This window comes from Rousettus aegyptiacus, unplaced genomic scaffold (genome assembly GCF_014176215.1).
Source record: "Rousettus aegyptiacus isolate mRouAeg1 unplaced genomic scaffold, mRouAeg1.p scaffold_m13_p_3, whole genome shotgun sequence".
In the NCBI taxonomy this organism is placed as follows: Eukaryota; Metazoa; Chordata; class Mammalia; order Chiroptera; family Pteropodidae; genus Rousettus; species Rousettus aegyptiacus.
This window is the reverse complement of record NW_023416306.1, coordinates 36073209-36099692: the sequence shown is the minus strand read 5'-3', so window position 1 is coordinate 36099692 and position 26484 is coordinate 36073209. Positions and strand designations below refer to the sequence as shown.

General features: G+C 38.5%; 3 pseudogenes; all 3 read left to right on the top strand.

Annotated features, from left to right (window-relative positions):
- Nucleotides 1–2370: 2370 nt before the first annotated feature.
- Nucleotides 2371–2489, top strand: LOC118600765 (annotated as a pseudogene).
- Nucleotides 2490–4475: 1986 nt separating this feature from the next.
- LOC118600539 lies at nucleotides 4476–4594 on the top strand (annotated as a pseudogene).
- Nucleotides 4595–8831: 4237 nt separating this feature from the next.
- LOC118615074 lies at nucleotides 8832–21354 on the top strand (annotated as a pseudogene).
- Nucleotides 21355–26484: the final 5130 nt, after the last annotated feature.

Here is a 26484-nt window from a genome sequence, read left to right as displayed (position 1 = left end):
TTTTCAGTTACAGAAGCCTGTAAATTCCCTTGTTTAGGCCAGTTGAACAGCTTTTTTGTTATTTGACACAGAAATAATCTCAACTAATAATGCTTATTTTGTATTTGAGAAATTTAAATACATTAAACAATTCTAATTTAAAAGATGATACATTTATAGCTATGACTATAAAATACATTTATAGTTTCTGTTATATACACGTTGTAAAGAATCAAAAGTAAAACCCACAAAGCTGAACTTCACAGCTTTATTCACATAGAAAAAGGGTGATGGAATTTTAAGGAAAACAAACCTTTAATATTAAAGTTGCTTGAAGATAAAGAAAAAATTATAGATGAGCCAGAGCTGAAATAGTTTGAAAAAATGACAGCTATTTTGACATAAACTTCTGCCAGGCTAGGCGGTATAGAAATGAAAAACAAGTGGTTCCAGTTTAGGGTCTACTGTTTGCCAGTTACTTTCATATACATCGTTAAATCCAGTTTTTACAATAATCCTCTGAAATTGCTATTATCTTCCCTCTTTTACCTCTACCCTCATTTTCCATTTGTGGAAACAAGCTCAGAAAAGAAACTTGTTCAAGACCATATAGTTATTTGATATCGGAGGCAGAGTTTGAATCAGAAGAGTATGTTTTTTTTTTTGCAAACTCCTTGTTTCCTTATAAAATATAGCCAGAAACTACAGGGGTCTGTAATGCTAACCAGGGTTGGGGCAACTTAGCTGAAACAATCATACACTGGTTTTGGAATGCTTCTGGCAGTTGCTTTCTGTGCTGGAGTTCTAGTATATTGCAGACCCTAAGTTTTTGCTTTTTTTGTATTATTTAATTTACAAACAAGTCTGGCTCTTTGCCCTGGGAATAACAAACACAAGGAAAGAATTGGCTTCAGTAGTGTTTGCTTCCACATAATGTAAGCAAACATAAAATGACTTATTCTGATGCACTGCTTCCTTCTCGTTTTCCTAAAAAGATTCATAAACCCACTGCCAATATGATAAGTGTTGGGGGAAATGAGTTTCTAAATTGTCATTCTCTGAATTGCCTTTTGCAGCTGAAACTTCACCGCTTAGTCAGACCATCCCCTGCCATCTGCTCGGCGCCAAAACTGCTGCAAAGGTTGAGAGGAGCTGCTTAAATTACAAAGAGCCACATCTATGATAGATATTCTAAGCTGCGAAGTCTTCTCTCATTTTTCCAACTTGTAGATCACTGGTTCCAGGGGATCACACTTTTAGGATCACTAGGGTATTATCGAAAGGGTTAGATATTCAAAGATAGCCCTTCCAACAACAAATCGTTGTTTATAAAAATTTATCACATACTTTATAGCTAAAAACTCATCCTGAGATTGGAAGGCAGCTCGGCCAAGGAGTAGCTAAGTGGGCTTGCTGGGGATGTTTGTAGTCTGTACTCATTCATCCCAGCAGGCAAATTCTGCATTGACATTTGAAATTGCATGAGAAAGGAGGTTTGGGGGAAGCAAATGGAGCCTGTTCTCTGTACTCTTTCTACCTTCTTTGAATGCTCTAGGTTGACTTTCCCCACATATGTAAATCTGGGAAATGACTGGAATGTAAATGAGTTTTTTAAAAAATCCCAGATCTAATATCTTGTTTGAGTCAGCATTAGAAAGGGCTCAGGGAAATACACTGGCTGGTTTCCTCAATAATCAAGCCAGAGGTGGCAAATATATAGGAAGTTTACTACCACACTGACCCCTTCTCATTCCTCTACTGTCAGACATCAGTAATGGATCACTGCGTTCTCTCAGACAGAGCCTCAGAATCTTTCTTAAAGTGATCCAAGTAGCCGCTACTAATTAGTCTGAATGAACATGTTACTTTCCAAAGTTGGTTTTATGTATTTCTCAATATGAGAATCTTATTCCATTTTTCCATAGCTCCTCATGAAATAATTAATCCAGGCCTTGAAAGCAGGAACAGGGGAGGCCTGGCAACCAGGGCATCCTCAGCACAGCTCAGAGCATGAACAGAGGTGTGTGGCAACCAGTAAAGAAGCATGTACGTTGGAAAAGCACAGGAAATGAACTTGGAATGGGAAGGAGGAGCCAGATAAAGGTAGACATTGGCATCCAAGCTAGGATATTTAAATGTGATCAGGAAAGTCTGTTCCTTAAGATTTTTAAGGGTATTAGTCAGGGTTCTCCAAAGAAACAAGCAATAGGATAATATGTGAACACACATGCACACACAAAGAGAGAGATAGAGGGAGGTGGGAGTGGACATTTATTTAGGGGGTTGGCTCATTCGATTGTAAAATCTGGCAAGTTCAGAATCTGCAGTGCAGGCCAGCAGGTTGGAAACTCCAATAGAAGCTGATGTTGTAGTCTTGAATCCAAAGGTATCCTCTGTGGCTATGCCACCCTGAACAAGCCTGATCCTGTCTGATCTCAGAAGCTAAGCAGAGTCAGGCCTGGTTAGAACTTAGATGGGAGACCACCTAGGAAGACCAGGTGCTGTAGGTGCAATAAAAAAAAAAAAAAAAGTAAGGTATTGTAAACTAACAAGGTCCTTGCAACCTGTGAGGTCAACCAAGGGCTGCCTCACCTAAGAAAAAATAAAAAAATAAATAAAAAGATAAAATAAAATAAAATAAAGGCGTAATAAAGGCAGAATTCCTTTATCTTCACAGAATCTCAGTCTTTTCTCTCAAGTCATTCAGTTGATAGTATGAGGCCCACACACATCATGGAGAGTCAAATGCTTTACTCAAAGTCTACTGATTTAAGTGGTAACAACATCTATAAAACAGTAACTACAACACTGGCATTTGACCAAACAATGGACACCATCTAAGTAGACATATTAAAATTAACTGTCACAGTGAGTATAGGTAATTTTCAGTGGCAGATAGATTCATGGTTTTAAGTTTGTTACATATTTTAATTTAAATAAATCTTTTGGTTTCACAGAAATTATTGATTAGAAAAAATGTTAATTTAAGTAAAAATTAAAGTTATTAAATATTAGATACAGATGGCATATGGATATGGTTAGTATATGAAGCAAACTTCTCTACATCTCATGTACTGAAATGACTAAGATTAGAGAATGATGACAGAATTGTTCTACTCCTGACAAGGAATTGTCATAAACAAATGGGATTTTAGGAAGTTAATTCTGTTGCCCTGAGTATAGGCTATGGACAAAAAAAAATTCATCAACAAATAATAAATTTGAAAATCTTATCTCTTGATATAAAATAAATACATTTTTAAATGATGATAAAATAATGCATTTTTTAAGGAGGCTAATTTTTGCCACATTTTATTAATGTAATTTTTCCAATCTGCTGTTTTTAAAAATTACTATGCTACTTCTTTTATATATAAGTAGAAGTTTTAAATTTTATGAAGTCAAAGCAGTTGGTCTTCTGCCTTATGATTTCTTAAAAGGCTTTTAAGCTTAGGAGGTCATCCTTGGTATTAATTTATAGATCTAATACTTTGTTTGAGTAGGCATTTGGAAAAGGACGTTTTAAAAATATTTAACTTCTTAAATGTACTTTGGATTTAATTTGTTATACACTATGAAGTTCGAGTCTAAATTAATTTCATGTCTCTGAACTTCCTACCCAGTTTTTCCTGCACAACTTAATGAATACTTCTTCTTTTCTGGTGATGTCACTTTTATTTTCTAGCAAATTCTCATATGGAACAAAATCAATTTCTGGATTATCTAGTCCTGGTTCTATATCTATATATTTCTCTTCTTTCAGTAGTGTCTTATTTTAATTATCATAATTTTATAATAAATACATTAACATATCCGGTGTGGCTAGCCTCAACTGAGATTCTTCATTCGAAATTTTCTTTGATAAACTTACTATTTTTCTTCCTGAGAACAACAGACCCTTGTCAGATTCTCCAATATTTTCATAGAATGTTAGTTGGAGATTGGGTAAATCCTTATGAGGGTTGTAATAATTTTTGTATGATTCATTTATGTGTGAATTTATGCATGTTTTCAATCAACTTTTGATGTCTGTGATGATACAGCACAGTTAAGATTAGAGTCCATGAATTAGTTTGAAATAATAACAACGACATTTTATCTTGGTTGCCTCCTTCCCTTGAGTATTTTAGTGTATAAATAGCCAAAGTGAATTTATTTCCCTTTGATTTTTCACCTAAATCTCTGGTCAAGATGCTATCCAACAATCAAGGAACCAATGAGCATATCAGGGAGTAGAATAAATGAAACAATTATAAACATTGTCAGTGAAAAGATTTAGAATCTCTTGAAGGGGAATTCACATTTCAATATTTTTTAGTTTATAATTATTTAGTATTTTAAATGGAAGCCCATGATCACTTTCTGCAAAGATCTTCACCTTTGGTGTTTATAATCATTTCCCCCCTCAGTTTCTTTGCCCTCCTAATGCTGGTGGTACCTGTACAGCTGGTTCTCCTGTTCCTAGCTAATTCTTGATACTCTTTGAATCTCTCATGGTCTATGGCCATGCTACCCTGAACAAGCCTGATCCTGTCTTATCTTGGAAACTAAGCAGGGTTGGGCCTGGTTAGTACTGGGATGGGAGACCACCTAGGAAGACCGGGTGCTGTAGGGGTAGGAAAAAAAAGTAAGTAAATAAGGGATTGTAAGCTGACAAGGTCCTTGCAATCTGTGAGGTCAACCAAGAGTTGCCTCACCTTAAACAATAACAAAATAAATAAGTAAGTAAAAATAAAAATAAAACCTTTTACTGAATCTCTTTTGAGAACAGAAAGCAGTGATCAGACAGGTTAAATGATTCAATGGAAATTTTAATCTAATCTCAACTTTACCACCTGTAAAAAGCAACCTGCTTTAAACTAGAATTGTGATGAGTATTATCTGACTCTTGGAAGCCTCTTTGTTTTTTTCTTGGTGAATGACTGTGAAAGGAATTTAAAGCATGTGAAACATGAAAAATGTTGATTTGTTGTTTTGGCTATTGAACTGGACAGGTTGCTCTCTTTCAGGTAAAACTGAAAAGGGATCTCACAGATTCTAGATTTTATTTATAAGGGCAACACACTTAAGTGTATTCACTTAAGTTGTTTCTTGATGAAATATCTCATTTTCTTCCCCCCTTTTTTTTGTTTGGAGGGGGCACCTGGATTTGAACCGGGGACCTCTTGATATGCAGTCATTTTCTTTTAAACAAGAAATCTAGCTTCAATCACAGATGTAAGATCAAGGCAAAATGACAACCAAAACAAAGGAAACAGTCAATGAAAGAATCAAACTGTAAAGACTGACAACCTAAAGAATAGAGTTGCCATGGTGGATTGCTCAGTTGACTGATTTGAAGGAAAGGATTCCTCATTTTGTAGCTAGCTAAGGATGTCCAGTTACAATGAAGATAATCTAAGAAGTGGTAGGAGAAAGTGGAGGAACAAACAGAAGAGAGAAGAGCTGTACATTAGAAAAGTGTAAAAGTGTAAGGAACAGAAGAAACATTAGCCTTCAGAGTTGTGGTACCAATGCTGAAAATTATGAGGACTGCTATTATACTGCTGGTCCCCAATAATCCACATCTTGTCCTTTTTCAGTCCTTTCTGTTTGAACATGAGGTAACTCTGTGACTTACTTTACCTAACTCTGAGTGGCAGAGTGATGCTGTATCAGTTCTTGGCCTAAGACTTAAGAAGTTCTGCGTGTATGCTCTTAGGAGCCCTGATCTGTCTTCCAAGAAGTTTGTTACCCTGCTGGAGCTAGAGGTCATAGGAGAAGCCACGTAAGAGGGTGAGGCCCTGAGAGAAAAGCCCAACTATCCCAGTGTTTCACAGCTAAGCACAGGCCTCCACTGACTAACAAGCTGGATGAATCCACATGAGTGACTATTGTCAAGATCAACAGAAGAATCACCCTGCTAAGCTCAGCCTGGACTGCAGAACTGTGATTAAAAAAAAAAAAAAAAAAAGTTCACTGCTTTAAGCCAGCAGGTTTGGGGATGGTTTTTAACACAATAATAGATAGCTTCTGGTATAATAATGGAGTAGAAGAGTCAGGTATCGAGACCCAGTGACTCTACTCTCTGAGACAGCATTGTGTAGAGTGAAGATGCAGGCCTGAAACCGCAATCTTAGTTCAAATCTTCACTTTGCTGCTTTTGAGCTCTGTGGCCTTGGGCAAGCTATGCAATTTTGCTGGGATTTAGTCTTGTTATCTGTACAATGAGAAAAATATTTCTTTTCTTGGAGGTTAGTTAACCAATGAAATGACAGAACACTGGGGTCATATATTAAGTATCCACCAAACAATTCTTCTGTTCCATTTCCTCCCTGTGGTTCCCTTACCCCCCTTAGGGGATCCAAGTGATATAAACTACATGAACCCTTAAGGGTGGTCCTGTGACCTACTAAAGGCATGTCTATCACAGGTCTGTTTTTTACTGTTTGTGTGTACTAGATAAATAATCATTGGGTTTATATAAAAAAAGATAAATTGCTAAAATACAAGTAATGGATTTTTTTTTAAATGATGGTAGGCTTGGGGGCCACTGCTGACATCAGTGCACATTTCTGTCTATATCCCAGACCATCTCTACCCGCTCCTCTGGAGTACCGCGGTTGTTTATTAGACTAAGCTTGGAACATCCAGGATGGTTGAAGTTACATTGAGTTTATTTTACTGCAGAAGGCATGAAAACGTATACTGTATTTCTATTAGATTTTCACATACACAAAAAGCATTACTACCTCAATTGTTTGTTAAGTTCACTTAGGCAAAAATTGCCCATCTTGAGGTACTGGATAACTTCTGAAGTTTTTGAGTACTTATCTTTATATTAGAAAGTGATCTAAGGCCCTGGAAAGAATTAAGCCTCACATTAAGTGACTAAAATACGTTAAAATTATGTAGAATCAAAGTTTCCAAACCTCCTGTAAACACACACACACACACACACACACACACACACACACACACACGGATTAAGGAGAAAAAAATTAATCCTGCCCTGGACTCAATTTCTAATACATAAAATGAGAAGGCAAGACTAGAAGTTTTCCAAGGTCACTTCCAGCTCTGTGTGTAGTAGACATCTCAGATCTTGTGTCTGTATTAACCTTTTGTGGGCAGTGAGATGAAAAACACAGGTCGCTCTCCAGGAAACCTTTAATTTCAGAGCTTTAAATAGAAGAATCAAAATGCTCTTTCAGATAATAGTTTTCAAATTTAATTTTATTGTGTTTTTGTTTGTATTTTATTTGAAAAGAGAACTGAAAGCAGCAATTTGCCCAAATGCTGCACACATTTCCTTGTCATACAACATTCCTCTATTCATTTTTCCTTCCTGTCATATGGAAAGAGGTTTCCTTCTTAACCTCAAAGGAATGACACTTACTGAAATCATCTTAATTGAGAAATAGCTAAATTCTAGTCTTGATGGACTAATGAACCCTCGCCAGGTATCCTTTTGCCCCTTCTCTCTCCTTATGAGGGACCCAACATCTTTCCTATTTTTAAAGCTTGTTATTACAGAAATGTTTAAACATGCACAAGAGCAGACAGAACAGTGTATCTTCCAATGTAGCTCTCCTAACTTTCACAATTATCATTTGGCATGTGTGATACATACCATTTTTTTAATACTACAATTGAAACATCTAGCCGTTCATCTGTCAGACATATGCTATACGCCCATGTTAAAGCTCTCACATTCTTTTGATATTTATCACCTGTGAAACACACTGATCCACCGCAAATGTAAACAGCATTGGTGACAAAAAGCACTGAGCTTAGAGGCTTTGGCAATCAGTTGTGTTCTGCCTTTTATCCCTCAACTCTATACAAGAAGTATATTTACAGAGCAAATCTGGTACACAAGATTGCTGTCCCCCAATCACACAGTAACTAATATATCAAAAAGTATAGAAGTATAAAACCATACATGTTTATAAGGACTTGGTATTGCTATAAGTATTTTCAAATATTTAGAAGAAAAAAATGTCCTGTCACACATTAAAATGAGCTATTGTTTTGAATTAAATATAGTACAGATATACTTATCTCCTCTGCTTCTCCAAATGAAAAGAAATTAGATGGAAAGATGCTCAACATCATCAGCCATCAGGAAATGCAAATCAAAACCACTATAAGATAGCATTATACATACACAAGAGTGGCTAGAATAACTAATATGTGTTGTGGAGAAAGTGGAGAAAGTAAACCCCCAATACACTGCCGGTGAGAATGAAAAGTGGTACGGCCACTTGAGAAAACAGTCTGGCACTTCCTCAAAATGTTCATCATACAGTTACCATATGATCCAGCAATTCTACTTCTAAGTCTACACTCAAGAGAAATGAAAACATATGTCCACACAAAACTTGTAAATAAATGTTCATAACAGTATTATTCAGAGTAGTCAGAAGGTGGAAAAAACCCAAATGTCTATCAGCTGATGAATAAGTAAATTAAAAATGGTAATATGTTTTGGCAATAAAAATACTGATACACACTATAACATGGATGAACCTGGAAATGAAACCAGTCATCGTGAATGAAACCAGTCACAAATGACCACATATGATCCCATTCATATGAAATGTTTACATACTGAAATCTACAGAGACCAAATAGATTAGTGGTTGCTTAGGGTTGGGAGAGCATGGTAGAGGGGGAGGACAGCTAAAGGTTACAAGGTTTCTTTTGAAGTTGTGAAAATATTTTAACATTGACTTTGATGATGCACATGTCTTTGAATACAGGAAAAAGGATAGAATTACACGCTTTAAATGGGCGAGTTGTATGGTATGTGAACTATAATCTCAACAAAGCTTCTAAAACAAAGGATTTAAGAGAGTAAGCACTTGAGAATGACTAGAAGGGAAGGTGATAGGACAAAAGATGTCAACACTAGCAGAGGAGTGGTAAGTGACTGGCAGAGCAGAGGAAGTGATGGCAAACACATCCACACCACAAAACCACAGAAGAGGAAGGACCTGGTGGCACCAGGTAAGATAGAAATGAGAGGTTCCGTGCTGTAAACATATTGAATTCATTTTGTCGGTTTTATATTGTGTAATTTTTAAAAATCTTTTTTGTGGGGGTGCAGAGGGGATGTTCCTCAGCATTTAGTAAAAACCTGTGTCAATGTTAGCATGATTCAAATGTGCAGAGAATCCTAGGTTTCTTGCCTGGAACAGAACCTGAGACAACTGTTTGAAAGCTGAATTGGACACTTCTGAGGTCTGAATATGGTGGCGGTGGTAGCTGTGGGAATCAAAGGCAGAAATCTCAAAGGTCAGGTAGAATTCAGGAAAACAGTCATGGTACATTTAAAAATGTATTTATTTAAAAATAAACTTGTGGAAAATTTGCATGGATGGAAAAACCATACATTCTTTGTCCATTCATCTATTATTTTGAACCATTTTGCCATCTCTTTGCTGTCCCTGTTTCTGCTTCCTTTCCTCCCTTCGTCCCTTTTCTCTCTATATGAACACACACATACATATATGAAAACTATGCATACGTTCCTGAATATTTGAAAATATATTTCATGCATAATGCACTTCTCCATGAATATTTCATTGTATATTTCTTAAGAAAAAGCCGAATCTATACACAGTAGAGTTATTCAGTAAATTTAACATTTGGCATAAAACTTTTAACTAATCTCCTATTCACATCTTATTTTTGGCAATTTATCAAGTAATGTCCTTTGTGATTTTTTTAATAACCTTTATCACAGGATTCAGTTTAGAATCACATATTGCATTTAGGTGTCATAATCTTTAGTCTCCTTTAATCTGTATCAGTTTTCAGCCTTTCCTTTTATCACAAGGCTGTATTTGAAGAGTATATTCAATGTGCCATTTTTAAACTTTTTCTTACCTGGAAATTTCTTGGTGGAGCTATCCTAGTCTTCAAGATATTTTTACAGTTGTGAGTCCTAGGGACCTTAGGGACACTCAGGGCCAGACTTGGTATAAAAAAAAATATATCAAGGATACATAGATATGTGGAGGGATTTTTTTCCGAACAGAGACACCTCTGGCAGTATGGGAGAGGGGGTGGCCTTAAAGTCTACATTCCTATCGGGTGGAGACAATGGTGAAGCTGTGGATTCTGGAGACGACAGGCAAAGAATGGAGCTGTCATTACTGGTTAACTTTCCTCACATGGGAGGGAAAGGACTGGGTGTCTGGGGCCAAGATTGATTCATCAGGCTCAGTGAGGGAATGCAGGCAAGCAAAGTAAGGAAATGACACAAGGCTTCATTTCAGCAGTTTATAATCTAAATAATGAAGCTGTAGGGGTTATAACTATTAAATGACTAGCTGGCACGGGGAGATGAAGTAAATACATATATACCAACAACAACAAAAAATTATAGTATTGTTGCAAAAGGTATACAAATGCTGATAGAAACTTGGTGAAAAGTTAGAAAGTAGATGGGAGGAAAAAAAACTTTTCATGGAAAAGGTAACTGTAAGTGATTCTAAAAAAGCCAAAAGGTATTGCTAAATATGATTACAATTGTGCTGATTAGAATTTATGCTATAGAGAAACCCACCGCATACAAAATCAAGATGAGTTTGGTCCCGTGCGTTGTGTGCCAGCACGACTGCTCTGTACAAGAAGTTAAAATGCTTTGTGGGAGAGAAGGGATCTGACAGAGAGAAGAATGAGGGGACAGCAGCGCGAGGCACTGAATATGGAAGGGGCCGAATAGCCTAAAGTGATGTTGGGAGAAAAAGGATCACTAAAGATTTTGAAGTCATCTGCCATGGGTCCACGGGTTTGCCATGCCCTCATCTCCCTCTTTGTCATGCTCTCTGTTTGTTGGTACTAGCCACTCTACTCTCTCATGCTTTTTGGTGAACATGGATTCTTTTGGGAAGATGCTGGCTTGGGGCTGAGTGTATCTTTGGTTTCATACAGGTAGAACCCCATTATGCATAAGAGGAAGCTGTAGTTGAAGACAGAGTAGAATTGGGGGTTGTAAATCCATGAGTGTAGCAGGCTTTTAAAGAGTATGTGGGATTCAAAGGGAGATCGCTAGGCAGTAAAATGGTCTCAGATTCTATCTGGGTAACAGGTGGAATAAATAGAAAATTCCACTAAGGTAAATATATGGTATAGTGAATGGGTGGAGTTAGAAGTTAGGCTGGAGGGATCTAAAAGGCCCTGGAGGGATGGACAGCTCTGCTGGGATAGATGATGCGGGGGAAGGTTGTGGGTTCATCTCTCTTGAGCTGTCCCCTCCCCCACCCTCAAGAACCTTTGATGTCTGTGGTACAGCTCTCTGATGTGGGCCTGGAACTGCAGTCTAGAATGTGCCATCTCAATGCCCTGCTGCCTGATACAGCAATGCACTTAGACGATGTACACCACGTTCTTTGTCTGAGGAGCCTTACTGCAGTATGGCTGAGCTCCAGCTAGACTTCTAGGTATTCCCATCCTTTCCTTTTTGTGTGGGGTGGGGATCCTTCTCCTGTTGCTGAGCTACCTAAACAGGAATCCATGTTTTCCAGTATTTTGGAAAGAGAGACATCAATCAGATTAAATCTTTCTTTCCAAACAGATGCATTAAATGCTATCAATTTTTCTCTAAGTTTTGCTTTACCTACATCTCACAAATTTTAAGTTGTATTTTTGTATTTTAAAAATTCTTGTTTGAGACTTCTTCACTGACCTATGTGTTTGTAGCATGTTGTTTAATCTCCAAAATATTTTGAGATTTTTCTGCTATCTGTAATCAATTTATAGTTTAATTCAATTATAGTATGAAAACATACTTTGTATGACTTCTAATATTTTATATTTGATATGGGTGTTTTGTGACCCAGAATGTGGTCTGTCTTGGAGAATGTGCCATGTGAGCCTGAGAAGAATGTGGATTCTCTTGTTGAAGTATTGTATAAGTGTTAATTAGGTCAAATTGACGGATGGTGCTGTTTAGGCCAACTGTACCCTTACAGATTTTCTGCCTGCTGGATTTGCCCTTTACTGAGAGAGTGGTGTTGAAGTCTCCAATCACGGTGAATTCATCTATCTCTTCTTGCCATTGTACCACTTTTTACCTCACATATTTTGGCACTTTGTTGTTAGATGTTAAGTATTGTTGTGTCTTCTTGGAGAACTGACCCCTTTGTTGTTATGTAATGACTCTCTTTATCCCTGATAATTTTCCTTCTTATGAATTTATTAATTTCCTACTTTGTCTGAAATTAATATAGTTACTCCTGTTTTCTTTGGTTAGTGTAAGCATGGAGTATTTGTCTCTGTTCCTCTTCTAATCTACCTGTACCCTTATATTGAGAGTGGGTATGTTGTAGACAACATAGAATTGGTTGTTGTTTTTCATCCATTCTGATAGTTTCTTACTTAGTTGGTTAATTTAGACCATTCACATTTACTGATTTTTTCATATATTTGGATTAATATCTACTAAGCCTGTAACTGTTTACTTTTTATTATATCTATTTCTTTTCTTTCCCTTTTTTTCCCCCTGGCTTTTCTGGTTTTAAACAATCATTTCATATGATTCCATTTTCTCTCTTCCCTTAGCATATTATTGTTCTCTGAAAAATATGTTAATAGTTGCTCTAGTTTTTTAAAATAAGTTTATTTATTTAAATTAGTATCAAGTACACAGTACATTGGTTATACATCTATATTGTTCATAAAGTGATCCCCTCAATTGGTCCCTCCCTCCCCTGGCCCTCCACTTTGCCATCATATTGATGCTAACTGCATTCCCTGTGCTGTGCTCCCCATCATTGTGCCCAACTATCAACGAATAATTTGTACTTCTTTAATCTTCTCCCAGAACCCCAACCACCCTTCCCTCTAGGTCCATCCATGTTGTTGCTAGAGTTTTTAATATATAGGTACAACTAATCTATATATTTCACATAACACTATTATACTACAGAGTTAGTGCCAATAACTTATAATAGAGTTTCTTGTTCCTCCCTTCTTTCTCTGTAATGTTGCTGTCCTTCATTTCACTTATTTGCATACTATAATACCCCAATTCCTTGTCATTGTTATTATCATTAGGTAACTTAAGAATAAGAAAAATAAAATTTTATTTTATCATCATTTATTCCTTTTCTTTCTTTCCTATGTAGATCCCAGTTATCATTCTCCTTCTCCCTGAGGACTTTTAACATTGCCAGTCAGGCATGCCGATGATTAATTCTCTCAGTTTTTGTTTGTCTGAGAGAGTTTTTATTTCTCCTTCACTTTGGAAGGATAATTTCACTAGATATAAAATTCTAGGTTGGTGTTTCTTTTGTCTTTCAACATGAAATATTTCACTCCACTCCCTTCTTGCTTGCATTGTTTATGATGAGATGCCCTAATTCTCACATTTGTTTCTCTGGAGGGAGGATGCTTATTTTCCTCTGAATTCTTTCAAGTTTTTATCTTTCAGTTTCCTAGAGTTTGAATATGATATGTGCAGAATAGACTTTTTTAGTATTTATCCTGCTTGGTGTTCTCTGAGCCTCCATAATCTATGGGTAATCTTTCATTATTTTTGGAAAATTCTTGGCCATTATTACTTTAAACATTTCCTCTATTCTATTGTTTTTTTTTTCACCTTTTTGTTATTCCAATTACATGTATGCTACACATTTTGAAACTATCTCACAGTTCCTGAATATTCTGTGTTTTCAAATTTTTCAAAAATTCTTTTACTCTTTGCATTTCGGTTTATAATTTTTTTATTGAAATGTATTTGAGTTTATTCTTTCCTTACCAATATACACTCTACAGATGAGCCGATCAAGGCATTCTTTGTTTTTGTTACAGCATTTTTGTTTCTAACGTTACCTTTGATTCTTAAGAGTTTCTCTTTCTCTGTTTACATTCCTCATCTTCTTGTGTGTTGTCTCTTTTTTTCCATTAGAGCACTTAACATATTAATCGTGATTAATTTGGATTCCACGTATGATAATTCCAAAGTCTGCGTCACATCTAAATGTGGATCTGATGCTTGCTTTGTCTATTCAGACTGCTTTTTGCTGTCTTTAGCATGCCTTGTAATTTTTTCTTGAAAGCCAAGCATGTGTAATGGGAATGGGAGTAAATAAACCTTTAGCATGAAATTTTATGTTTTCTGGCTAGGTGTTTGCTGTGTTTAATATTTACTGTAATTGTATATGTTGGAGGCTTCATTTTCTTTTTTTAACTAAATTATTTCTTATTTTATTCATTTATTTTTTTAATTAAAATTATTGGAGTGACTTTAATAAAGTCATATAAGTTTCAAATGTACAATTCAATAATACATCATCTGTATATTGTATTGCGTATTCACCACCCAAAGTTAAATTTCCTTCCATCACCATATATTTGATCCCTTTTACCTCTATTAACCTCCTCCCCTCCCTCATTGCCTCCTTCCATCCCTCCCTCTGGTAATCACTAATCCTCTGTCCATGTCCATAAGTCTTTGTTTGTTTGTCATATTTGTTTGTTGCTTCCAGTTTTACATCCCACATATAAGTGAAATCATGTGGTTCTCAACTTTTTCTATCTGACTTACTTCATTAAGCATGATAATTTCAAGATCTATCATGTTGTCACAAATGGCAGTATCTCATCTCTTCTTATGGCTGAGTAATATTCCATTGTATATATGTACATATTTCTTATCCAATCGTCTCTTGAAGGACACTTGGGTTGTCTTCATATCTTGGCCAATGTGAATAATACTGCTATGAACATCAGGATACATATATATTTGTGGATAAATGTTTTCAAGTTTTTTTTTTTTGGTAAATACCTAGAAGAAGGATTGCTGGGTCATATGGTAATTCTATTCTTAATTTTTTGAGAGACCTCCATACAGTTTTTCACAGTGGCTGTAACAGTTTACATTCCTACCAGCAGTGTATGAGGGTTTTTTTTTACCCCATAGCCTCTCTAACAACTGTTATTGTTTTGTGGATAGCCATTCTAACAGGTGTGAGCTGGTATCTCATTGTGGTTTTGATTTGCATTCCTCTAATAGCTCGTGAAATTAAGCCATCTTTTCATATAGCTGTTGGCCATTTGTATGTCTTCTTGGGAGAAGAGTCTGTCAGGTCCTCAGCCCATTTTTCAATTGAATTGTTTTATTGTTGAATTATATGAGATCTTTCTATATTTTGGATATTATATCCTATTGGAGGCTCTGTTTATAAATATCTTCCCCTATTTGGATAGTTGCCTTTGCCTTGTTGATGGTTTCTTTTGCTGTGCAGAAAGTTTTTAGTTTGATATAGTCCTAGTTATTTATTTTTGCTTTTACTTTCCTTGTCTTTGAGGTAAAATTCATAAAATCCTCTCCTAAATCCAAGGTCCATGAGTGTAGTACCTATATCTCTTCTATACAATTTATTCTTTCAGGTCTTGTATTCAAGTCTTTGATCCATTTTGAGTTAATTTTGGTGTATTGTTATTCGATAGGAGTCTAATTCCATTCTTTTATATGTGGCTTTCCAATTTTCCCTGCACCATTTATTGAAGAGATTTTCCTTCCTCCATTGTATATTTTTTGCACCTTTATCAAAAATTATTTGCCCATATATACAAGTGGTTTACTTCTGGACTATTAAGTCTGTTCCATTGGTCTGTGTGTCTGTTTTTCTGCCAATACCATGCTGTTTTGATAAATGTTGCTCTGTAGGATAATTTAAAGTCAGACAGAGTGATATACCTTAGGCTTTGTTATTTTTCTCATGTTGCTTTGGCTATTCGGAGTCTTTTGTGGTTCCATACAAATCTGATGATTTTTTGTTCTATTTCTTAAAAAACGCCATTGGGACTTCGATGGAGATTATATTAAATCTGTATATTGCTTTGGATAATAAGGTCATTTTAACAATGCTGATTCTTTTGATTCATGAACATGGAATATCTTTCTGTTTCTTCAGTATTTTTCAATTTCTTTTAATAATATCTTATAGTTTTGGAGGATTCATGTTTAGCGTTTTTGTTTTTCCATCCTGTGGTATCTTTAGGTTTCCCTAAACCTCCTCCTTAATTAGAGTGTATGCCATGCACTTCTTTCAGCTATGACTGCCTGTTACTATAATGAAGTTTTGTTGATGTGGTGATAAGGTAGAGGAGAGAATAAAATCTCAGTCTTTTCCTGGACTTATATCTCTGGGCTGTGATGTCTACGAGTGTTTATGAGCTTTTCAAGAATTATTTTATTTTCATTCTTTAGATGAAACTAGAAGGCTAGAGGGGGCTGTCTTTGAGTTATCTTCCTTCTCCCATGTGGGATAAGGCTCTGGTATTCTCTTACCCGAGGTAGCTTCTGTTATGGGCAACACTCAGAGAATATTTCAACATGTTTTCAAATGCTTATCTGACTCCTCACTCTCCCTGTGTGGCCAGAAACATAAGAGTTTTTTTTCATGGCTTTTCACTCTGAGATCCTGATGGGGTCCTGGAGGTAAAGTCTGTGAATAAGTGGGCCCCCCTCAACATACTGATTAGGAATTTCTCACTCTCATGCTAAACCACATGTGTCCATCAGTTTGTCAAAGTGTCCTTTTAAGTGTTCCTACCAGTTTAAGGCTCAGTAGCTTCTGCTCCAGATAAGCTGATCTTGATGGATTCTCTGTACTCACTCCTTCTGAAAATTTTGGGTAGTGGTTTGCCCTGCATCCTCAATTCTCTGATGGCTCCAAGAAAAATAATTGACTTTGTTTGTTTAGCTTTTTGCTTTTATAGACTGGAAAGATGACTCTGAAGGTTTTTAAATTTTAGAGATGGAACCAGAAATTTCACACCAAAGAATGATTCTTTATTTTCCTGTTCTTTTATACATATTTAAATATAAGTTTGGTTGGGTTAGGGAGACACTAAAATAGGAAGTCTGAGGAAAGAATAAAAAATCACTTTTCTAGGAGAAGAGACCAGGTAGGACTAGTGGTTCAGGAAAAACTAAGGTTTCTATTAGAAGTTCACAGACAATCTGCATATGGTAGCAGGTTTTCCGATAAAATCCAAAACATTGGGTTAGAGAGTCTGGGGTCTCTGCAGAAAAGAGTTCCTAGCACTTCATCATGAGTCAAATTCCCAAGTCAGGTGTCACTTGACTAAGCCTTCCTTTGTGTTGGGACAATCAGGAAAGCAGTGCTGAGCTTTGGAGAGACTGATAACGGAGGCTGGAGCCTGAGCTCTGTCCCAGGTTATAGGGTCTTATCTGAGGGAGTACAGACCTGACTGTTGGCCTCAGATTCTATGGTCTCCTTAAGCAGAGGACTTCTGACTGAGAATACCAAGTATGAGCCTCATTGACGGAAAGACTGAAAATATTGTATTACCATTAGAAATAAAAAAAGAAACATAAAATTCTGATAATTAAAATAGAGAGTGATTTTATTCTTAGATTATAAGTGTCTGATTTTCCTAGGGAAAGGAATGAAAGAAATGAGTTCTAACCCTTCATTCTTTTCTTTTTGTTCTCAGTGACAGGGCACAGTCAAGAGGAGAAAGAAAGGTAAGGTAAGGTTCTGCTTATTCCACCTGAGCTCTCCAAGGCTGACACATTCTCTCATTTCCTCGAGGTCCCAGGTCCTGTTCTCTGTAGATGTTAGTTGCTACATACAGCAATCTCAGAAAACAGAGCCCTCAGAATAGAGACTCATGGGAAGGCAGTCAGACCCCAAAACACTTCTCAGGTTCCTGGCTCTGCTGTCCTAGACATGAAGCAGTGACAGACCGGGGCAATGGGTGTGGCCCAATAGGTGGCCATATGAGATGTTGAGTCAGAATTTCTGTCTCCTGACTTTGCAAAAGTACTTTGACTTCCTATAACTTAGACTTCTATTTAAAATGACCACTGACTGATGTGATCATTTTAAATCTCTTCATTTCCACCTCCTTCCTCAACAGGTGGTTTTGAGTATCACATGGGATAATACACACACACACACAAACACACACACACAAACACATACATATATGGATATATATGTATGTATATACATGTATATATATATATATAAAAGTCCTTCGTGAATGATAAAGCAAGATACATCTGAGCCTGTTAATGTCATTGACCATGTTACTTTGTATTATAATTCTTAGGGCTCTCTAAGTCCAATCTATCAAGGTACCACTAAAGAACATTCTGATTAGTCTCTTGTAAGATATCTTTGTTTCTACCTTCATCGTTCTCCTGGTTTCTCAGGTTGGAGAGCTTGCCAGAGTGAAGTAGAGGAGGCAAGGAAGGTGCTTTCTCTTGTCCAAGGGTGACTAAACATTACCCCTTTGTTTCTATAACCCTTTTTATGGCAGACTATATAAATTTCTAGGGCTTACTAAAGGCTGAGATGGATATGGGAGGGAAAATCCTCAGTAAGAATGTGAAAGTCTTTGGGAGAGGGATAAAAATGTAGACTGTGAGATTAAGGAAGTAGGGAGATATGAAAGGACAGTATGCAGTGGGAAGCCCTACCCTTGCCAGACCTGCCAAAGTCCCATATGTTTGTTCTGGTCCTGGCTGTAGCTTTGTACCTCCTGTCTCCTGCAGACCTCTAGGCCAGCATCATGATACCACCTGCTTTCGTCAGCTGTTATGTCCAGACCGCTCCTGTGATGTGTGTAATAGCACAACTGCTGAAGTCAATCAGCTGCTGTTCCCGGAGATTCTAGAAGACGCTACTCCCTCTGTGTCTCCTTCGGCTTCCATAGTTCCTGTGACTGAGTCATCGTATTCTCTGTCTCCTGCCTTCTCAGCAGTCCCACCAAAAGACCCAATCCCTGCCCTTCTGCCTGAGCCTTTCGCACTGCCGCCCCATATTCTCTCCACCAAACCAGCGACCGCCTTAGCTGACTTTCTTTCACCTTCACCACCCAGTCACTCTCTGCCACCAGAACTTTTTCCTGCCTTGAAGCCCAAAATCCCAGTGGACAATTCCCATCCCTGACTCCTTGCTCTTATCCCTCTCCCACCACATGACACTCAGAGAGTGGATCCTGTTGTCCATACAGAGGCTACTTCATCTCTGAATACAATCTTCTCCCTTGAGTCACCATTTCCCAAGATATCAAGTCCTTATCAGGTTCATCACAGACTATAAATCCCACTGACTCATTTTCTTGTCTTCGCATCCAAACAAATCTGTTTCACCACCACCAGACAGCACTTTCGCTGTGGCTCAATCTAAATCAAATTCCATCTTATTGAAGCCTGTTCCAGAGGACTCATGTCCAGATAATCCTGGCACATTATCCACTTATGTCCCAACAGATGCAGGCACTGATCATTCAAACCTGTCAATTTCAGACTTGTCCTGTTGGCAGGCATATGCCAAGAATATGTTCCTCCCCATATTATTGAACTCTGATATTCAGTGAGAGTACATTTCCCTCCACTTACCAGAGATCTGTCTCTGGGGAGATTCTGCTAAAAGCACATGGAAACCAATAGCCATTCTTTCCCTGGCCTTAATATTCAGGCACACTTAGAGAGACAAATTAAAAAAAAATGGCTTTTAAGATTTTAGAGAAGAAAGAAATGAAGGCAGGATCATTTTCAAAACATATGTTGTCAGAAAACTACTGGACCTCTTCATGGAATTCACTGCAGCCATTTGAAGTAGAGGACGTGACAGCCCCTAAAACTGGCTGGAACTTTGAAGACAAACCAGAGCAGCTGCACATTAGCCAGGAGCTCTTTTATGTCAAGACTTTGGGGGGAAACTTGCAGCAGAAATATAGCCAACTCTTCTGGGGGCTTCCCTTTGCACAGTGAGTCCCTAGTGGCTACTCTCCTGGTTTCTAGAAGTAGTTCCCCACTAGAGTCTCACTTTGTCTTATTCAATGGAATCTGTAATCCTTCTGTAGTCTAAATGCAGCATCAAGGATCTCCACCATCTCTTCATTTCCACCTCCTTCCTCTACCCAATATATGTCCTCAACCTCTGCCTCAATCAAGCCCCCATCCCAATCTTTCACTCAGGTCCAGCCCAAGCCCCACCTTCATTTCTGACTCCTTATTCTATTGTCTTTTTCTCCATCCCAGACTAGGGAATGTGGAGAGTCTTTCCCTAGATCTCAGAAAGAGGCAGACTCTCATAACCTGACTGAAAGCAAAAACCTGGAATTGCATATGTTGCAGAAGGGATAGGAGGGCTTATGTGGTTTAGTTCTTGTTCTCCAAAAATCTCAAGTCACTTGCCCTTGAGATCCCAACCTTCTGTTGGTTTGCTGGTCCTAACATGGCTATGTACCAATTTCCATCATTTCTGGCCATTTTCATACCACTAGTGAACCCAGGAGAAATTGCAACTCCACATTCCAAGTAGGATAATCCAATGCTTGGATAAATCTAGAGTCCATAGCATTGAACATTTTTGCATGTCCAACATGTCCAGGGATATATTCAAGGCCAAAGAGCTGTATGTTCTCAAATCACAACCAGGGAGTTGGGAAGCTCCCATAGGAAAAATGTCAATGTGAGTAAAGTAGAATCTACCCTACCCACTGACTATGCCTCACCAAAAAATATCATTGCCCCATGATTCTTAACTATCAGACTACAAAAACAGTTCCTTAGGGAATTAAAATTTAAAATGAAGAGCAAGATGCAAAGCCAGGTTCAAGGGTCTCTCACTGACATGTCTTCTACTTCAGACAGCTTGGCTTCTATGTCTTTACTGAATCAGTCCCAGAGAAACTCCAGTGGACACATGGGAGCTTCCCAAGGTCTTCATGCCCACTTGGAGGACAGCAAGATTAGAACAGAGTTGAGGCAGGAGCCCAGGATCTCTAAGCATGTCTTACAAAAGTGCCAGGATAATGATTTCCTACCAGATACAAAGAAAGTGGGACTCCTGGGCTCCAAAGTAGGAGAAGGTGAAAGTGAGTATTTAGGAGTATCGACATCTAAAGCTGGTAAGAAGAGCCACCCTGTTGACGACAGAGAATTGAAGGGCACTTTTCTGTCTCTGTCACAGAATGAATAGTTTCCTCCTGATAGCTACTTCAGAAAAAAAGTGAATCAATTTTTTTTTCAGTGGATCAATTTTAAGAGAAAAATCAAAGACCCAGAAAGCCCCCAGTTCTTGTCAACTCTCAGAGCACTAAGACCTAGCCGAAAGTGCAGCTATCTTTGTGGGTGTTGGGCCTCCTGAAGTTCATGAGGTCATGACGGCCATAAGGAAGATCCTAGAGGAGAAACTGGCATGTAGGTACAAACCTAAGGCCTCAGACTTAAGTCAGCAGAAGGAGGAACTACAGGCCCAGGTCAACCTGACAAGGGACCTCCCTCCAACTACGGGGCTCTCTCTAACCCATCTCATGAGGAATGGGCAGGTATCAAGTGCTGCAACCAAAAAGCTGTCTCTGCTGACCAGAGTTGTCTTACAAGTTCTGTAAAGAACAGTGTCAGAATTAGACATTTCCAGAAATGCAGCCTTCGCGGACCAGCTATTATGCCAGAGTCAACACCCTTCTCCACTCTCCAGGGAGCTCATGTCTGATCCACATCCTATCTGCACATATTATATATGCCAGGCCAAGCTGGTCACCCTTACCTGTGATGAAGGCACTGTGTTCAGATTTGACTTTTCTATTTAAACAGAAAACACTTCCCCAGCACATCCAGGGAGAAAAAATCCGCCCCAACTCCCCTACAAAAATCATTCAATCCTTGTCGAGAAAGCCTCACAGTTTTCCTGATAATACATCTTCTGATCATAACAATCTTTAGCACAATGAAGGATATTGATCCTCGTCAATATGTTTCTTCTACCGTGGAGTCTTGTGGTCTATGTACTGAATGGGGAAGGGGGTTGGTGAAGTGTGGGTTTTCATTCCATGGACTTGTGCTTAGGGAAGGAATTACTTCAGCTCATACGATTTCCTCTTTAGGTTTCTAAAAGATGATCGGTCCCATGTAAGAAGCTTGATAGTGGCCTTCTCAGTTTTTTTCCCGAGTTCCTTTATTTGACCTGTTCAGATTTCCTTTAGTTAAGACACTTTATTTTTCCATAAAATGAACAAAAAGTTTAAACACTTTCAGCCTTTTTCAAAGTGAGAAAAAGTCCAGAATTTAGGTCAAACTGTTGATCTGTTCCCTCAGTACCCTGAACTAGATATAGGTGTAGGGTGGGATGAGTTACCCTGGCAGAATACAGCCAGAATTCATCTTTGTTGCCTCCAAAATGATTTAGAATAGGATGTGGGGCAGGGAGATGTGTAAGCCGTAAGGTTAATGATAGGGAGTAACCTTCCTGTTGGATCTCTTGGTGATGAGTATGTTATCTGCTCCTAAGATCTCTTGTCTCCATCATGTAGTTTGGGGTAACAGGTCATGTTCCCTACTCCTTACCTTACTCTAATGAAAATGAGTAGCAGGTCACCCTTTCCCCTTCCTCTCCTCTTACTGGAGAGGTAGGGAGGACAGAACTTGCAGCAAGATAGAAGACCATGGATATAAATATTTTCCTGAAAGCACTGACTTACATTTCTTTAGAAAAAATTGCTCATGCTGGAGTATCTAACAGGTGGATGGTCACTGAGTAGGGTACCTATGGGTAGGCTTCACAAGTGTGCACAGTGGGTAGGCCAGGGCAGGGTCTAGGAATTGGGTGGGTTGGTTGAAGAATCTAGTATAAGTAGGGTGTGAATCTGTCTGGAAGGCATGCTTCGATCCTGACAATGGCATATTCCTGCTTATGAGAGCACCTTGAGGAACAGGATGAGTTTTTCCTTTTCTTCAAGGAAATCTCTCTGGGATGCTTGGGTTGATAGCATTGTTGCCAGCCCAAGAGATCACCTAGCCATCATTTGTTGGTCAGTTGGGAACCACTCAGAATTAGGCCTCGGCCTACCTTTCCTAGGCCTCACTTCCTGGAGACCAATCAGGACTTGGTAGAGCACAATGATACCATTTCAGCATTAGAGAACGTGGGATAATCATTGAGCATAAAGTGAGTATCTCCAGAGACATTTCAGGGAGTTGGTTCTCCTACTTTGTACTTGTCTTCCCAGCCATGCTACATCTTACACCAAAGTTACGGTAATTTAGGGGTGTATTAGGTGTCTACTGCTGTGTAATGGACACTTCAAAATCTAGTGTCTTATAAAAACACATATTTATCATCTCACAGTTTTTGTGGGTCAGGAATCTAAGCAAGGCCTACCTGGACACTCTGCCTCAGAGTTTCTCAAAAAGCTGCAATCACACTGTCAGCTGGAGCTCAAGCTTCCTCTGAAGGCTTGATTGGGGAAGGACTCACTTGTGTGCTTACTTATATAGCTGTTGGCAGAATATAGTTCCTTAAGATATGTTGGACTAAGGTCCCCCAATCCTTGCTGGCTTTTGTCTATAGTTGCCTGGAGTCTACTACAACCTTTTCTCACATTGTCCCATTTCTGACTTCTTGTCCAGAGTCATGCCACTGACTGAAGCTTAAAGTTGCAGGAAATGTTCATTTTGTGGACACCTTTTAACTCTATTCCAGTTCAGTTATGGACATATTCTATCTAGCACTTACCATTGGGAACCCTTCTGCCTTCTGAAAACTAGTCTGATATTGCACCCTTATCCTTTCAACCTTTGTCCTCAGTATGACAATTCTTCAACCTGTTCAGGAACTACAAGCCACTTTATACTTTCTCCCTGTCTATGTGACAACCTTTTGTCTTCATTTCCTCCCTCTCCAAGATCAATCGCTTAACCCCGAAACTAGAGAGCTCTTTTCTAAATAGCTTTCCCTATTCGCCATTCATCTGTCCTGCCTGGCAAAATCAATTTTGCCTTTTATAGACCTGCATTCCAATAAGGGGCTGATACCTCTGGGTAAAATCACAGTTAGGTTTGTGACAATACAAATTTACATTCTACTATGGGTAACTGCTAATATTATCTGAAAACTTAAAAACCCATTAATTCCTGCAGTGTTTAATATGTATTAGGCAACCTTGTAAGCATTTGGGACACTCCAGTGAAGGAAATAAACAAAGCTCCCTGTCTTCGTGGAGCTTATATGGTTGTTTTCTTAGTCAATTCTCTTGCCTAAGTACTCAAAATATTTTACTTTTCTACAGCTTCTTCACATTCCTCACTCACTGAGCATATGCATGGACCACCATAAGGGAATGAGAAGAAGTCATCACATGAGAACATTTTATCATAAAAACTTCAAAACAACAACAAAACCAATGAGTGAAGCCTCATCTGTTCTATCTTCTTTCCTTCCTATACAGAAAGGTTCCCCTTGGATGTTTTCCTCGATCCTCCAGAGCTTGGGTCTGTCCTTGCTTTTCAGTTCACAACACCTTCCACATTGTGTGGAATATTTGCCAATATTTGACAACATGGATTTGAACTGCAGGAGTCTACTTATATGCGGACTTCCCTCCCCAATTGACTTGTTTAGTTTTATTGATCACAGTTCGATTAACCCACGAAGTTCAATTACCCTGGCAGTTTAAACCTGTCTTGTTCAAGGTTTAATTGACAGTGATGAATCTGTTTAGGCAGAGGGTGGACTTAAATCATATGCGGATTTTCCACTGAGCAGGTGGTCTGTGCCCTTCACCTGAGCTTTATTCCAGTGTTAACTGTATTTACCCTCTGAGAGGATAGAGACTTATATTTACTTCATCACGGCTGACATACCTAGGGGAGCTCAGAAACCTCTAGAGGAAGAAACATTAAGCAACAGGAGGGATTTCTCCGCGGGGGCTCTGCCCAACGTGCTTGGGGGTGGGGCCCTATTCAGGGTCCGAGCCTGTGAAGCTACGGCTTTTCGCTTCCTAAAGCACAGGGCAGATGCTGAGAGGACTCGCCTCAGGCTTCTGTGTCCTACCTTCCTTGGTTCTGGAAGACCGGGTTGAGATTTAACCTAAAGAGAAGTTGTCAGGAAGGTTTTTGGACTCTCGAGTGACTTCTCCCTGCCCTGGTTGATGGACGCGACCTTCTGTTAACCATTTCTATCCCCACTGGCCTGGCCTCACGAGCTTTCAGACCCCAACCCTTGTGAGAGGTCAAGTCGCAAGAAGCTCAGAGGCCTGAGAGGTGGGGCTCTGCTTGCTAGATAAGGGCCTCCTGTGCTGTTAGAGACTCTACCAAACTGCACAAATAATTATGCACAAATTGCATAAATATAATGGCAATATTGGTGACCGTGAAGGCTTCGCTACCTGTCTCAAAGGTCATTGATTATTTGGGGAGCTACTAATATCAATTGATACAGTTTGCTGTTAGAACTGGGAGGAAGAGCTTTGCATGGTGTTAAGGGCCGATGTTAAGGAATGGGCCAGACCTCTGGTGCAGTCAGCACATGGGCCTTGACAGCCTATAGAGCCCAGCGTCTTGGAAGTACCTGCCCATGTCAGGAGGACAGTGAGATGTCAAGTTCCCAGTCCACACACTAAATTAACAAGTCATCATCTCTGATTCTCTGCAGGACCAGTGACAGAAGAAGGTTGCTGACAGCCCTTTGGTTGTTGTCTTCAGAGGCACTAACAAAAGCTTTAACTCACCCATCAGTGAATCTAATAGGAATGGTTCCCAGGAACACAGGTAAAAGCCTATCGAGGCATTAGTGATATTGAACAGAGAGGGTTGAGGCAGAACCCTTTGTCATGCCCTGTAAGACCCAGGACATGAGGCTCTTCGGCTGACAGGACTGCAGGCTTTTATAGGTAAGAAAATCTCAGGTAACTGCGTTCATTGCTGGTATAGATAGATTTATGAATTTATCCAGGTCCTGCTACGTATTCAGGTTCTTTGTTAATTGGGCCTTGTCACCATGTTTATCTTTGGAAGAGGTAGAAGATAATTCTTTTTGTGACTTTCTTTTCTATGAGAAAATAATGGTAATTCTGAATGATATGGAAAAGTAGAAAGAAGAACCTCATAGCTTTACACTTTCGAAACAATTACCATTAACTTTCTGATGCATCTCTTTCTAGATTTTGTTATGCCTATTTTTTACGTGGAAATAATGTGTGCTTTAAAGGAAAAACTATTATAAACATTTTTATGTTACTGTAAACTTTCAAAAATATTTTTGTGATAACAACCTATTAAGTGGTAGAATACTAAATAAATTGCACTTTTGTTGACATTTGGGTGCTCTTAACTTTTTTGAAATTTTAATATTTTGCTTACCATGTTTGCTTATAATAATAGTTGCTCATAAATAGTCCTATTCCAAAAAGCATAATGCCTTTCCTAGATGTCTGTGTAACCCAGGATTTCATCCTGGGCTGAATGCTTTTCTTTTTCTCCATCCTTTTTAGATGAGTTGTGCATTTATGTGGTTGGCTAAATAGCTCTAGACTCTCCTCTGAGTTTCAAGCCAATGAAACCAATTGCTTGATAAACATCCTCATTGTAAAATCTTCCAGACTTAACTTATTGTCTTCTTCTGCCCCCAACCTTCTCGTTCTTTTAAATTCCCAGTATCAATTTATAGCACCTGGAAACCCAAGTAAGAAACAAAAGAGCCATTTTATACAGTTCTCTCTTTATATTACCCAAAGCTAGTCAGT